Source organism: Cupressus sempervirens, chromosome 9, assembly GCF_028749045.1.
Source record: "Cupressus sempervirens isolate cs-2001-9-10 chromosome 9, ASM2874904v1, whole genome shotgun sequence".
In the NCBI taxonomy this organism is placed as follows: domain Eukaryota; kingdom Viridiplantae; phylum Streptophyta; class Pinopsida; order Cupressales; family Cupressaceae; genus Cupressus; species Cupressus sempervirens.
In genome coordinates this window covers 475,286,387-475,299,359 of record NC_143126.1, presented here as the reverse complement: position 1 = coordinate 475,299,359, position 12,973 = coordinate 475,286,387, and the positions used below count along the sequence as shown (strand labels likewise).

Sequence of the window (12,973 nt, the reverse complement as noted above, 5' to 3'; positions counted from 1 at the left end):
CAAAATTGGAAGAGAAATTAATTGGGATTATATTTTAAATTGTTGTCTTCCTAAAAAGTATCATAAAACAAACATTCTAGCTACATTATGCTTTAGTGGTCACCATACTAAATCTGAAGATGTAGCAATAACAAATGTTGAAAAGGAAGGAATTGCAAAAAATAATGAGGCATTGCAGCATTATGAAGAAGGTAGTGAATCCAATTATAATCCTCCCGATCTAGAATACTCATCCATAATTAATCTAGATATTGAAGTTGTGAATTTAGATGAACATCTTTTTGTAGAAAATGAAGAAGATGTCTCAGCCTAGATGGACACTGTAGAAAATAAGGAATCTTCGAATTTCAACTCTATTTTGAAATTTGAAGTTGCTAATGATAAAGCCTATGATTGGTATGATGTTATTTCACTTCTAGAAGCTTTTCAATTTTTTGATTATGTTTGTTCTGATTTGAAAGATGATATCTTTGCTGAGAGTTATAATGAAGTAAATGGATTTGAGTATTTTCAAGCAGTACTGCCAAAATTTTTTGAAGTTCTCCGTCCCAGTTTTAGTGCAGATATTTCTACTGAAAGTAATAGTATCAATAGATGTGATTATGTTCTAGCAGTGCATTTAGAATCACTTGACTATTCCACTAGTCTAGATTTGAATATTGATATCTTTGTTATAAGTCACAAGGTTGAGGAGAATAGATACAAGTATGATTTATTGATGTTTCAAGAGTTCACTAAATTTTCTTCTTCTTCAAAAAATATGATAGAGCATGTGAAAGACAATATGTAGGTAAGTATAGAGGAAACAAAAGTACTTGATGAGGCTTGGCTATTTGCTAAGGTTCTATGGCTCACTATGTTGCACATAGCTTTTGGTTTCAAATTTGACAATGAAGGAGTATCTAGAGGTCACCAATATTGTTTCAGATTAATGGAGCATCTTCCTCTATTTAGCAAAGGTTCATACTTCTCTATTCTAGTCAATGGCCATGTATGATTCCTTCCTTGTTCTCTATTTTGTTGGTGAGGTCTCCTCACTTGTAGTAGTTAGGTTTTGCTTTCAAATTTTGGGTGTCTTTAGTGTAGCCTCTTCCTCTTTGAGTAGTATAGTCTTCCCCTACTTTTGTTGTTTTATTCTTCATGTTTTGGTAGCTTCAATTTTCCTTGCTCTCCTCCACTCTCCTAGTAAGAAGCTCATTGTTTACCCTCTTCCTAGCTTGACTCTATAGCCAAATGGATAAGGCCAGTTCTGCAAAACCTAAGATTTTGGATTCTTTACATGCTTTGCAGCACATAATCCCTAGTCATAGCCAGATGTAGGTGCACTTTCAGTACACTATTTTTGAGCTTTAAAATTTGCTTCCCATGGAAATAAATTCCCTTAAGGTTTCCCCTAATTTTACTAAAGTGTTCTCAGGAATTTGAATTGATTTGAAAAATCCAAAATATAAAATTCCAAATTCTTTATGTTTGAGGAGTTCAGAAGTTCAGTGGTCATGCTAAAACTATCTGGGCTAGTCAAAGCATCAGTAAAAGTACAACAATGTGCAAGGAGGGAGGTCTAGAGAGAGTTGCAAGTTGAGATTGATCAGGGAGATGTTTTACTAGGAGATGTCATAATTTTACTGCTGGAAAAAAAATACATAAGTATTATACTCTCTGCTCTATGAAATTGAAGTTCACCACATACATTTGAGAAAGGCAGTAATTGGGATCTCAGCAAGATGCACCAAGTAAATTTTGGATGAATGGAAATTTATTGATGACAAAGCATGTGAAATAGAGGTAACATCTTAGATGAAGAACCATACAGTAAATATTATGATCAAGAGCTAATATGGATTGGATCATTGAATCATTTCGATAATTATGGATTCCTGGTTTTAAATTCCTTCCAATAGCTACAAATTGAGAAATTTGGAAATGTAATAGGAGGATGAAACAGAACATTAAATTCATGATTCAGGAATGACTAAAGACAACTGATGGATGAGAGAAAAACATTCTTTTTAGCTGGGAAGGAGAACACAAATACTCTAATATGTTGGGCACTACTATTGTTAGTACACAATCCCTATTTCCAAGACAAAGCTCGACAAGAATCCAAAGAAATTTGCGGAATCAAAGATCCCACTGGAGAGTCTGTAAAGACCTCAAAATTATTCAAATGATATTGAAAGAGATGCTTCATCTATATTGTCTAGGACTAGGAATAATTAAGTAGACATTCATAGACTTGAAGGTAGGAGAAGATGGCTTTGTGATTCCTAAGGATGTCATTATGATTATTGATGTATTGACAATCCACAAGGATCCAAAATTATGGGGTAGTTATTGCTGAAGGTGGTATAATAGTAAAGTTGGTCCATATGACCAAATGGTAGAAAGCTTGATCATTCAAAAGCCATTGAAGTAATTTGAATAATGATCATATCTCGTATTCTTCCTTTTCTATTTTGGGGTGTTTTATATGTATTGGGTAGGAGCAGCATTATATCTTTTGGCACAGGTGGAATGCAACAAAATGTCTGCTACATAATGGAATATGAACAGAGGTAGTGTCCAAATTTAAAAATAAGAACGCATGTGAATTCTGCCATGCCTAAATCCAGTTCCCTTCCATAATATGTGCTTCAACATACAAAGAAAGCTATAGGTTATTTGCAGAGTATGTAACATACATACTAGAGATCTGACAATTCCAAGGGAATTTGAATTTATGGTTCATCCAAAAGGAAAACCATGTTTGAACATAGTAATATTAGTTAAGCCATTAAATTGATTCCTCTAGAATATTAATAATTTGTTTAGATGAAGCTCAAGTCTACGAGGAAGTCATGGGAGCTAGTGTTTAAGAGAACACATTTTTTTCAAGTAAGGTGCAATGCTCGAAGAGATGTTAGAAAGAAATTTCTTTGGCAATGGAGATTTTGTCTTCTCAGTTTCATGGAGTTCACCACGCATCATGTTCATGGAACTATTTGTTGTCAAATGTAATCATAGCTATCTTCAAGGTCATTATATGTGACTAATATGATTTAGAAGGAGTCTACATCAAGGTTTCTAAAATTACTAAAAGGGAGACTGATAGCAGCCATCGGATTCTAGTTAGTCAAAGTAGATGGTTTTTCTCAAAAGATCATTGTCTTTCCCATTCCACGACTTCATTGATCGACATACATGGGCAAAAAGTGAATTTCAATCGATCTTCACTATTAGAGCAATGACAAATTGCATGAACAGTTTGATTAGATGTCGATAATCTAGATGAGAAAAGAGTGAATTTCACAATGTTTAGAATCGATCATCATTCTTATCATAAAATCGAGACCAATGGAATTAAGACACGCATATCTTATGGCAGCCATAGCTAAATGATTAATGGAGATTTCAGTTAAGTTGCAAATCATCATATTTCATCATTGTATTGCCAAGAAAGGGACATTATATTAATAGGGGACTTAGAAAGAAACAGTATATATTGAATGCATGAGTTTTATTGAACATTTTCATGAGTAACGATTCATGATTAATTTTTAATCTCATTATAGCCTTTGGAGGTCGATCTTCTTTGAAACAGAGACATTTGAAAAGATTGGTTGTAATCAGTTCTTCAGTATTCTTGAGCATTGTGCAGGCTATTATATTTGAATGCATCATTCATTTGTTGCTATTGGGATTGTCTTTGATGGCACTGAACATGGGTGGAGGCAATGATACTCTTCATCTATTCTAGCATCTCCAAGTTATGTTGAGTAGCGAGAGTCTATTCACTTCATGTTCTCAGAGATAAATAATGTAAAGAGACATAGTCTCTATTTCCTTTTTTTTGTTTATATTTTCAAGATTGTTAGTTTTCAATTTCCTCAAATTATGGAAGTTGAAGCACTTCATATTCTCATGAAGGCTTATGTTGGTGTGTTCTATATAAACTATTATAACCATGGATTCAAGGTTTGGCCTTTTCTAGATATAGTCAAAGAGCTAGAGTAGGAGGGGGAAAAAGTTGTTGATGTATCAGACTTAATATTACAGAGCCAATAAAGGGGATTTTAAGTCAATGGTTTTCTATTTCATTTAATTAGTCATTTCTTCTATTTGTCTTTCATTCTCCAAATTACAGAACGAGAGAAAAGATGTTTTATTCTTTTGTCATGAGGATATGAATTAACGACAGTAAGAAGTGCTTTGGGGTATTCAAAGAAAGATTCATTAGAATTCTTTAATCGTGTCATTTTTTTTTTGTTAGCATTTTCTATAGGTTAATTAAATATTGAGTATATGGATTCATAAGAATTGTGAGTTCTATTGCTTGGTTTATGGATTAGAAATTTTTTCTTTCTTGGATTAAGTCCTATTTAGGCTTAATTTGGTTTTCCTCTTCTGCTCTCGGGTTAAGAGCATACCCCATGTTAGTTTAGGAGAGAAACATAATTCCTTGAACATTATTCATATAGGGAGCTATACCTTAATTCAGAGGGAAACTAGTGATTCTCAGAAACAGTTTCTCAACTATTGTGTAAAGTTGTTCTTCATTACAAATTGGGAAAATTAAAAGGAGAATTAGAAGAAGAACAATCTATTTACCTACATGTTGATACTCAGTAAACACTGTAAAAATGTTGTAACTCGATAGATTAACTTGTTACTAATCATCTAGAATTTATAATTATTAACATGCATGCAAAAGTAAATAAAATGAACAAGAGGCACCAGATTTAATGTGGAAACCCAATATGGGAAAAACCACGAAGTAACTAGCTACCAATTTTCACTCTTCTAAAGTGAGCCCTATTAGAAGCCAACCCTATCAAAGGTTACAATACACACTGTTAGGTGTGACCCTATTAGAGGATTTAATCACCCTGTTAGGAGTGGCCTTACTAGAGGTCTTTAGAACAATTCAACTAAAATATCACCTTGCTAGAGGATTTACAAAAATGGCTATTAAACCAACTCTATTAAGAGATTTTGAAACCACTGCTACAATGGTTAGAAAGTAACAATGAATTGACCTAAATATGATGCAACTGAATTTTTTGATTGCAGATCTCTATTCTCTACCAATAGATCCTCCTTGACCCAATATAGCTTTGTTGCTCCTCAATGATCTCTAATCATCCTTGAAAATTTGATTTCATAATAATCAGTTCTTCTTCACATTTATTTCACACCAAAATCATCATACACTTAGAATTTGCAGCTGGACCTCTTATATATACTATTCAAATTATCAAGTCAGCTCATTCACAAGCTACATTTACCAATAAACCATACATCAGTTAGCTAAAAATATTACATTAAACAAATATAGTTTATTTATTAAAACATTGAAATCCTTCATTGGTTGACTATACTCGGTAAGCACTGCTCTAGGAACAATTTCCTAAGTTAACCAACTCAACTCGGTTAACACTACAAAATCTACAAAATCCTTTGGCTACAAAGTGAACTCGGTAAGAATTGAATTTCCTTCGCTGACTGAGATCTTGGTAAGAACTATTTTCTACACTATTTTCCTTTGATGACTGAGTGTGCTTGGTAACAACTATCTGCACAAGGTAAAGTCTAAGAATGCTTGGTAGACACTATAAAACTTCTTTGCTAACCTTCTGAGCTTGGTAGACTTTGTCTTTTTCCTTGCTAACCAACTAAGTTTTGTAGACTCTATTTGATAACTAATATGAAATTTGTGTAGCATCAAAGACACCACACAATTGAACAATTGTATCCAACAATCTCCCTCTTTTGCATTGATGGCAGCACAACATGTCATAGTAGAATGCAATTTGAAAACAAGTTTCCATTGACAGAATGCTTTGCCTTCTTTCATTTCAATCCACAAAACTTTTTAAATACAGTAATCTCCCTCCTTCATGGTAATCTCTCCCTCTTACATAAACTCTCTCTTTTTGCAAATTTTAGAAAGATATGATAGTAAAATCTCCCTCTTTGACAACACATGCCAAAGACAACATAACTTCAAACTTAAATGAAATTCAATGTACCTTAAGTACTAATTCATATGTAATGTGTTCATTTCTTTGCTATATCAATTGATAGATCTTCAATTCTATTCTTGTTGATGCATCACTACAACTATATTTTAGTGAGCTTCAAATAGGGTAATGACTCATAACTTACCTCTTAGATACAAGAATGCATCCTTATATGTCAGAAATTTGTTCCTTTGTATGGACATATTCCAATCTGATTTCCTTTTCTTGTACCAATTCTCTAACAAAGTGATATTTTATAGCAATATGCTTGGTTTTTGAATGCTTCACTAGACTCTTGGTTATGTTAATTGTACTTGTGTTGTCACAAAACATAACAATAGGCTCTTTTATTTCTTGCTTCATACCTTCCAATAATTGTTTGAACCACACAATGTTTGAGTAGTTTATTGCTACTGCAACATATTCAACGTCTTCTATGGACTGGGATGTACAATTCTAATTTTTACTTGTCCAAGAAACCAACCTCTTTCCAAGAAAGAAAGCTCCTCCACTTGAATTTTTTTTGTCATCAATATTTCCTACCCAATCTGCATTAGCGAACACTTTTAAATCTAGATTTCTTTTTGAGTTTATACCATAATCTATAATCTTCAGTTCCTTTTAAATATCTCATGATCCTTTTGATTTCTATTATGTGATTTTTTTTTGGTTTTGTTGAGAATCTTTCTATAATTCCTACTACAAGGGAAATGTCTGGTCTTGTGTGCACTACATACTGCAACTTTCCAATCATAGATCTATACAATGTCAGATCCACTTCCTTTGATACATCATCCTTGGTAAGTTTCAATCTAGTACACATACGAGTTCCAACTGGTTTGCAGTCTTGCATACCAAACTTTTTCAATATCTCCTTGATGCATTTAGATTGAGTGATGTAGATACAATTCTTACTCTGATGAATTTGAAGACCAACAAAGAATTTGATTTCTTCAAACATTGACATTTCAAATTCCTTGTTCATGTGTTCTAAGAATTCTTTGCAAAGATCATCATTTCCTATGAACAAAGTGTCATCTACGAGTATGTCTTCCAAAACAATCTTATTATCTGGTCCTTCCTTTATATACAAACCATTGTTATCATTAGTTCTTTGAAAACCAATATGAATAATATAGTTATGCAATCTTTCATACCATGCTCTAGGGGCTTGTTTCAGACCATACAATGCTTTATGCAATTTGTAGACCATGTTCTTCTTGTCTGGATCAACAAAACCTTCAAGTTGTTCAATGTAAACCTCTTCATCCAATATGCCATTGGGAAATGTTGACTTGACATCCATCTGATAAACTTTGAATCCTTTGTATGTAGCATATGTAAGTAAGGTTCTGACACCTTCCAATCTTGCAATAGGAGCAAAAGTCTCTCCATAGTCTACACCTTCTTCTTCAGAGTATCCTTTGCATACCAGTCTAGCTTTGTTCCTTGATAGCTTATCATCTTCATTTTAATTTTTTTTGAATACCCACTTAGTTCTTATCACATTTTTGTCTTTAGGTCTAGGTACAAGAGTCCATGTTTTATTTTTCTCTATCTGTTCTATCTCTTCATTCGTAACTTCAATCCAACTTTCATTTTCTAATGCATCTTTGACATTTCTAGGTCAAAAATTAGCAAGTAAACAAGTGCCTTTCAACTTACTTCTTGTAATTGTTCCTTCTGATTTATCTCCAATGATCTAATTTGGTGCATGATGCTTCCTGACATACTTGGCTAACACATGCTCCTTGCCTTTGACTTGCATTATTATCCTTTTGTGCTTTATCTTCTAGTTCTAGTTTTGGTTGCTCAGGCTCGATAGGTGTTGTTTTAGTAACTTTTGTTTGCAACTCAGTAGGTATTAGCTCAGTTTGAACTTCCTGTGACTCAGTTACTAAAGACTTAAGAGTTGAAGATTCCTGACTGACAAGTGTATATGGCAATATATTAGGTTCAATGTAAAAAAATTTGCTATAGTCTTCAGGTTCCCTTTTTCTCTCTTCTTCAGTTCTTTCTGCAACTCATCAATTTTCACATGTGCACTTTCTATGACTTTGTCAATAGACAAATTCAAACATCTATATGCTTTACTTTTTTAAGAATATCTCAAAAATATTCCTTCATCATCTTTTACATCAAATTTACTTTTTCTAGATTCTTTTAAAATGTAACATTTGCTCCCAAATACTTTTAGGTAACTTACATTGGGTTTGTAGCCATACCATAACTCATAGGGGGTTTTGAGTGAGTCCTTTTTCAGCTATACTTAGTTCAAGGTATGAACTGTAGTGCTAATAGCTTCCTTCTAGTATTTGATAGAAATGCTCTTATCAATCATTAAGGTTCTTGCATAGTCCATGATAGATTCGTTCCTTCTTTCAGCTATTCTATTTTGTTCAGGAGTTCGAGGTGCTAAAACATGTATTTTGATTCCCCTTTCAATGCAAAATTTATTGAACTCATGTGAAATGAATTCACCACCTCTGTCAAACGTTAAACATTTCAATCTTTTGCATGTTTCATTTTTTACTCTGGCCAAAAACCATTTGAACTTTTCAAATGCTTCTAATTTTTCTCTTAGGTACATGGCAGTCATCATTCTTGAATAATCATCAACAAAAATAATGAATTTTTTTTCACCAGTATAACTTTCAATGCCAATACATCCACACAAATCAATATGCACAATTTCTAAAATTTCTTCAGATTGATAGTTCTTACTTTTAGAGCTAGTCTTTCCCATTTTGCCAATTTGACAATACTTGCATAGACCAACCTCAGGTTTCTTTATGGTAGGAATGCCTCTTACTTTCCTGAATTTACTTATTTTTACCAAGTTGTCAAAGTTTACATGACATAACCTCCTATTCCATAACCAACTTTCTTCAACTTGAGCAATAAAACATGAACATTCACCAAGTTCAAGACAAAACAAGTTACATTTTGTTTGAGTGCCTAATCCAATTAGTTTTCCTTTCCCATCTAGCAGTCATGCTTTTCCATGCATGAATTCCACTTTGAATCCATTATTGAATAGCTATGCCACACTCAATAGATTATGCTTTAGTCCTTCTATCTAATATGCATTATCACATAAAAGTTCCTTGGTTAGTGAGATTCTTCCTTTGCCTTTTATACAACAAGGTTCATTGTTACCAAATCTTATACTGCCATCATCATAGTCTTCAAAATGTTCAAAATTAGTTTTATCACTAGTCATGTGATGAGAACAACTACTATCTATAATCCATGTATCATTTCTTCTCACATGAGAAATGAGTGCCATTTCTTCATCATTATTAGATTCATCCTTTACAACTATGTAAACAATTTCATCTTCTTCTTAATCATCAGAATCATTAGAATCTTTAGCCATGAAACATGTTTTCTTACCTTTATCCTTGAATGATTTGAAGTCTTTCTTGCCATTGCACTTGTGACCTTTCTTCTCATCCTTGTTCTACTTATTTGGGCACCTAGCAGCAATATGTCCAATTTCTTCACAAGAAAAATAGATTAGAGGAACCTTACCTTTGTATTTCCCTTTGCCTCTTGAATATATCCTTGCTAGCAAAGCTTCAACCACCTCAAGATCACTATATGAACTTTGTTCTAATTCTTCATCACTATCTAACTGAGGATCCTTTATCTTCTTGCATTTTTCTTTGAGTGAAAGCTTGGCTTTGAATGTTGATTCAATGTTCTTGGTAGCTGGAACATAATTATCATAGTTGTCTAGCTCAAATGTAGTCAATCTTCCAATTATGGCCTCTAAATTTATCTTATGACTTGCTTCACATCTTCTTTCTTGAATTGTAGAGACTCTGATTGCATAAATAGGAGGTAGATTTCTAAGAACTTTACTTATAATTGTCTCCTCCTTGATATCTCCTCCAGATCCTTTGATTGCACTAACACATGCTTTAACTCTTTCAACATATTTTGCAATATTTTCATCCTCTCTCATCCTCATTTGATCAAATTGTCCTCTCAAACTTTTTGCTTTTCCTCTTCTCACATTATCATCTCCTCCATGGATCTCTTTCAACTTGTTCCACATTTCAAAAGAATTTTTACAATCCTTGATGTCATCAAATTCTTCATAACTCAGAGAAGATACTATATCTATCATCATGTTGTTGTGAGTCTTCTTTTCAACAATATCATTCACAAATAATGTTCCAGCAACTTTTGCATATTTTTCATCAAGGTACTTTAGTCTCGAATCACCAATAGAAGCTAGATGAAGTCTCATCAATCCCTACCATGCTGAGAAGTTGTCCTTGTTAAGTCTTGGAATTTCCCTCTTGTAAGACATCCTAACCTTTAGCTTAGATCCTTGAAATCTTTTCCTGAAAGCACCAAGAGTTCTGATACCAATTGTTGGAATTATAGATGGAGTAACTGAGAGGGTGGTGGGGTGAATCAGTTACCACAAAAAAAAATCCACAAATCTCTTAAATGTCTTCAATAACTAGTTACTACTAATACAAGGTAAACACTATAAAAATGTTGTAACTCGGTAGATTAACTTGTTACTGATCATCTAGCATTTATTATTATTAACATGCATGCAAAAGTAAATAAAATGAACACGAGAGACACTAGATTTAATGTGGAAACCCAATATGGGAAAAACCACCAAGTAACGAGCTACCAATTTTCACTATTCTGAAGTGAGCCCTATTAAGAGCCAACACTATTGAAGGTTGCAATACACATTATTAGGTGTGACCCTATTAGAGGATTTAATCACCCTATTTGGATTGGCCTTGCTAGAAGTCTTTAGAACAATTCAACTGAACCATCACCTTGTAAGAGGATTTACAAAAATAGTTGTTAAACCAACTCTGTTAAGAGATTTTGAAATCATTATTTCAAAGGTTAGAAAGTAACAATGAATTGACCTAAATATGATGCAACTAAATTTGTTGACTACAGATCTCTATTCTCCACCAATAGATCCTCCTTGATCAAATATAGCTTTGCTGCTCCTTAATGATTTATGATCATCCTTCAAAATTTTCTTTCACAATAATTAGTCCTTCTTCACATTTATTTCACACAAAAATCATCACACACTTAGAATTCACAACTTGATAGCTTATATATACCATTCAGACTATCAAGTCGGCTCATTCACAAGTTACATTTACCAATAAACCATACATCAATTGGTTACAAATATTATATTAAAAATATATACTTTATTTCTCAAAATAATGAAATCCTTCTTTGGTTGACCCTGCTCGGTAAGCACTAATCCAAAAACAATTTCCTAAGTTAACCAACTCAACTCGGTTAACACTACAAAATCTGAAAAATCCTTAGGCTGCCTAATGAAATCGATAAGAATTGAATTTCATTCGCTGACCATGAGAGCTCAGTAAGAACTATTTTCTGAACTATTTTCCTTTGATGACTGAGTGTGCTTAGTAAGAACTGTCTGCACAACGTAAAGTGTGAGAATGCTCGGTAGACACTATAAAGCTTCTTTGCTAACCTTCTGAGCTTGATAGACTTTGTCTTTTACCTTGCTGACCAACTGAGCTTAGTAGACTCTATCTGATAGCTGAAATGACATTTTTGTAACATCAAAGACAACACACAATTGAACAATTGTATCCAACAATATATCTCCTAGTTAGTCAAAATATAGTTAGATGCAAGGTGCAACCCTAATAGTGGAAGGTTTATGTATGATGTCACTCACCAATGCTTAATTCCATTAGAGGACAAGGTAGTACATTCCTATAAATTTCTAAGTGGAGTATATCATATATATTATGAATATATCAACCTTGATCTTCTTGATCTATATAAAACATGTTTGTACCCAGTATGTGTAATACGTAGACCTAAATATCACACTACTATTTACAGTTACATTATATAATTATTCATGAAGTATCAACCATCACATATGATATAGTAAATATTATACATTCATCATTCACTCATTAATTAAGTCAATAATGGACTTCAATACTCCCTACATGAAATGATTGTTACTCAAATTATAGGAAGAATTAATTATGAAAGCTTTCTATGCATATATATACCTATTTGAATAGCATGATCCATACATACATTTTATTCTTTATATGTAACTTGTCATTAATCAATTGCATGTGTTTATATACTTTCAATCTCACTACTAGCTATTCCTTATTAACCATTAGAATCTCGTTCCCATTTAATTGACATCCTCCATGTATAAGATTGAGTACCATACAAAGTTCTTGTATCAATTAATTATACTCTTATGTATTAACTAAAAATCACCTTTATTATTGTTATTATTATTTATTTTTCCTCTAATATTGCATGAAAACCCTAATATATATTGATGTAATCATTTTAAATTGCTTATGAGTCCATTTGTTAAATTGAGAAAATTACATTACCTTCTTAAAGATCTCTAAAGACCCAAGTATCCAACTCAAGAAACTACTTAAACATAAGAATACCTTTTAATTTACTTTTACATTTATTATATATATTTACCATGATCTTTATATTTTTTACAAGATGAACTCTAGGACATACAATGCTTATATCATAGCCCTTTAATATTTACTTATTTATTTGTATCTACAATATTTAATGCCTACATTACCAACTAATCCAACTTTTATTAACACAACCAAGACCCCTCTTCCTAAATCCCTTTATGCTCATTACATCCTAACACAATAATAAATCTAAGATTCACCTCCTAGATCGATTACTACCCAAACCCTTGCTAGGTGACCATTATGGGGAAACAGGTGTATTTCCCAAATGGACGCCATCATCATAACCCCAAAGCATGAGATAAGAGGAAGGTCTAACAAAAGTCACATCATGGAAAGCCTTATCCCACCAATGTCTAGGATTCTTAAGGCACCAAGTCAAGGATCTTATCAGCCTAAAAGCCTATGCCGAACTTCTTCAAACTCGATGGTGGAATGATGGGGTGGGGACCAGTC

General features: G+C 32.9%; 1 pseudogene; it reads left to right on the top strand.

Annotated features, from left to right (window-relative positions):
* The first annotated feature begins 313 nt into the window (after positions 1-313).
* Positions 314-12,973, top strand: part of LOC149539384 (serine carboxypeptidase-like) — a 60,674-nt pseudogene continuing 48,014 nt past the window's right edge.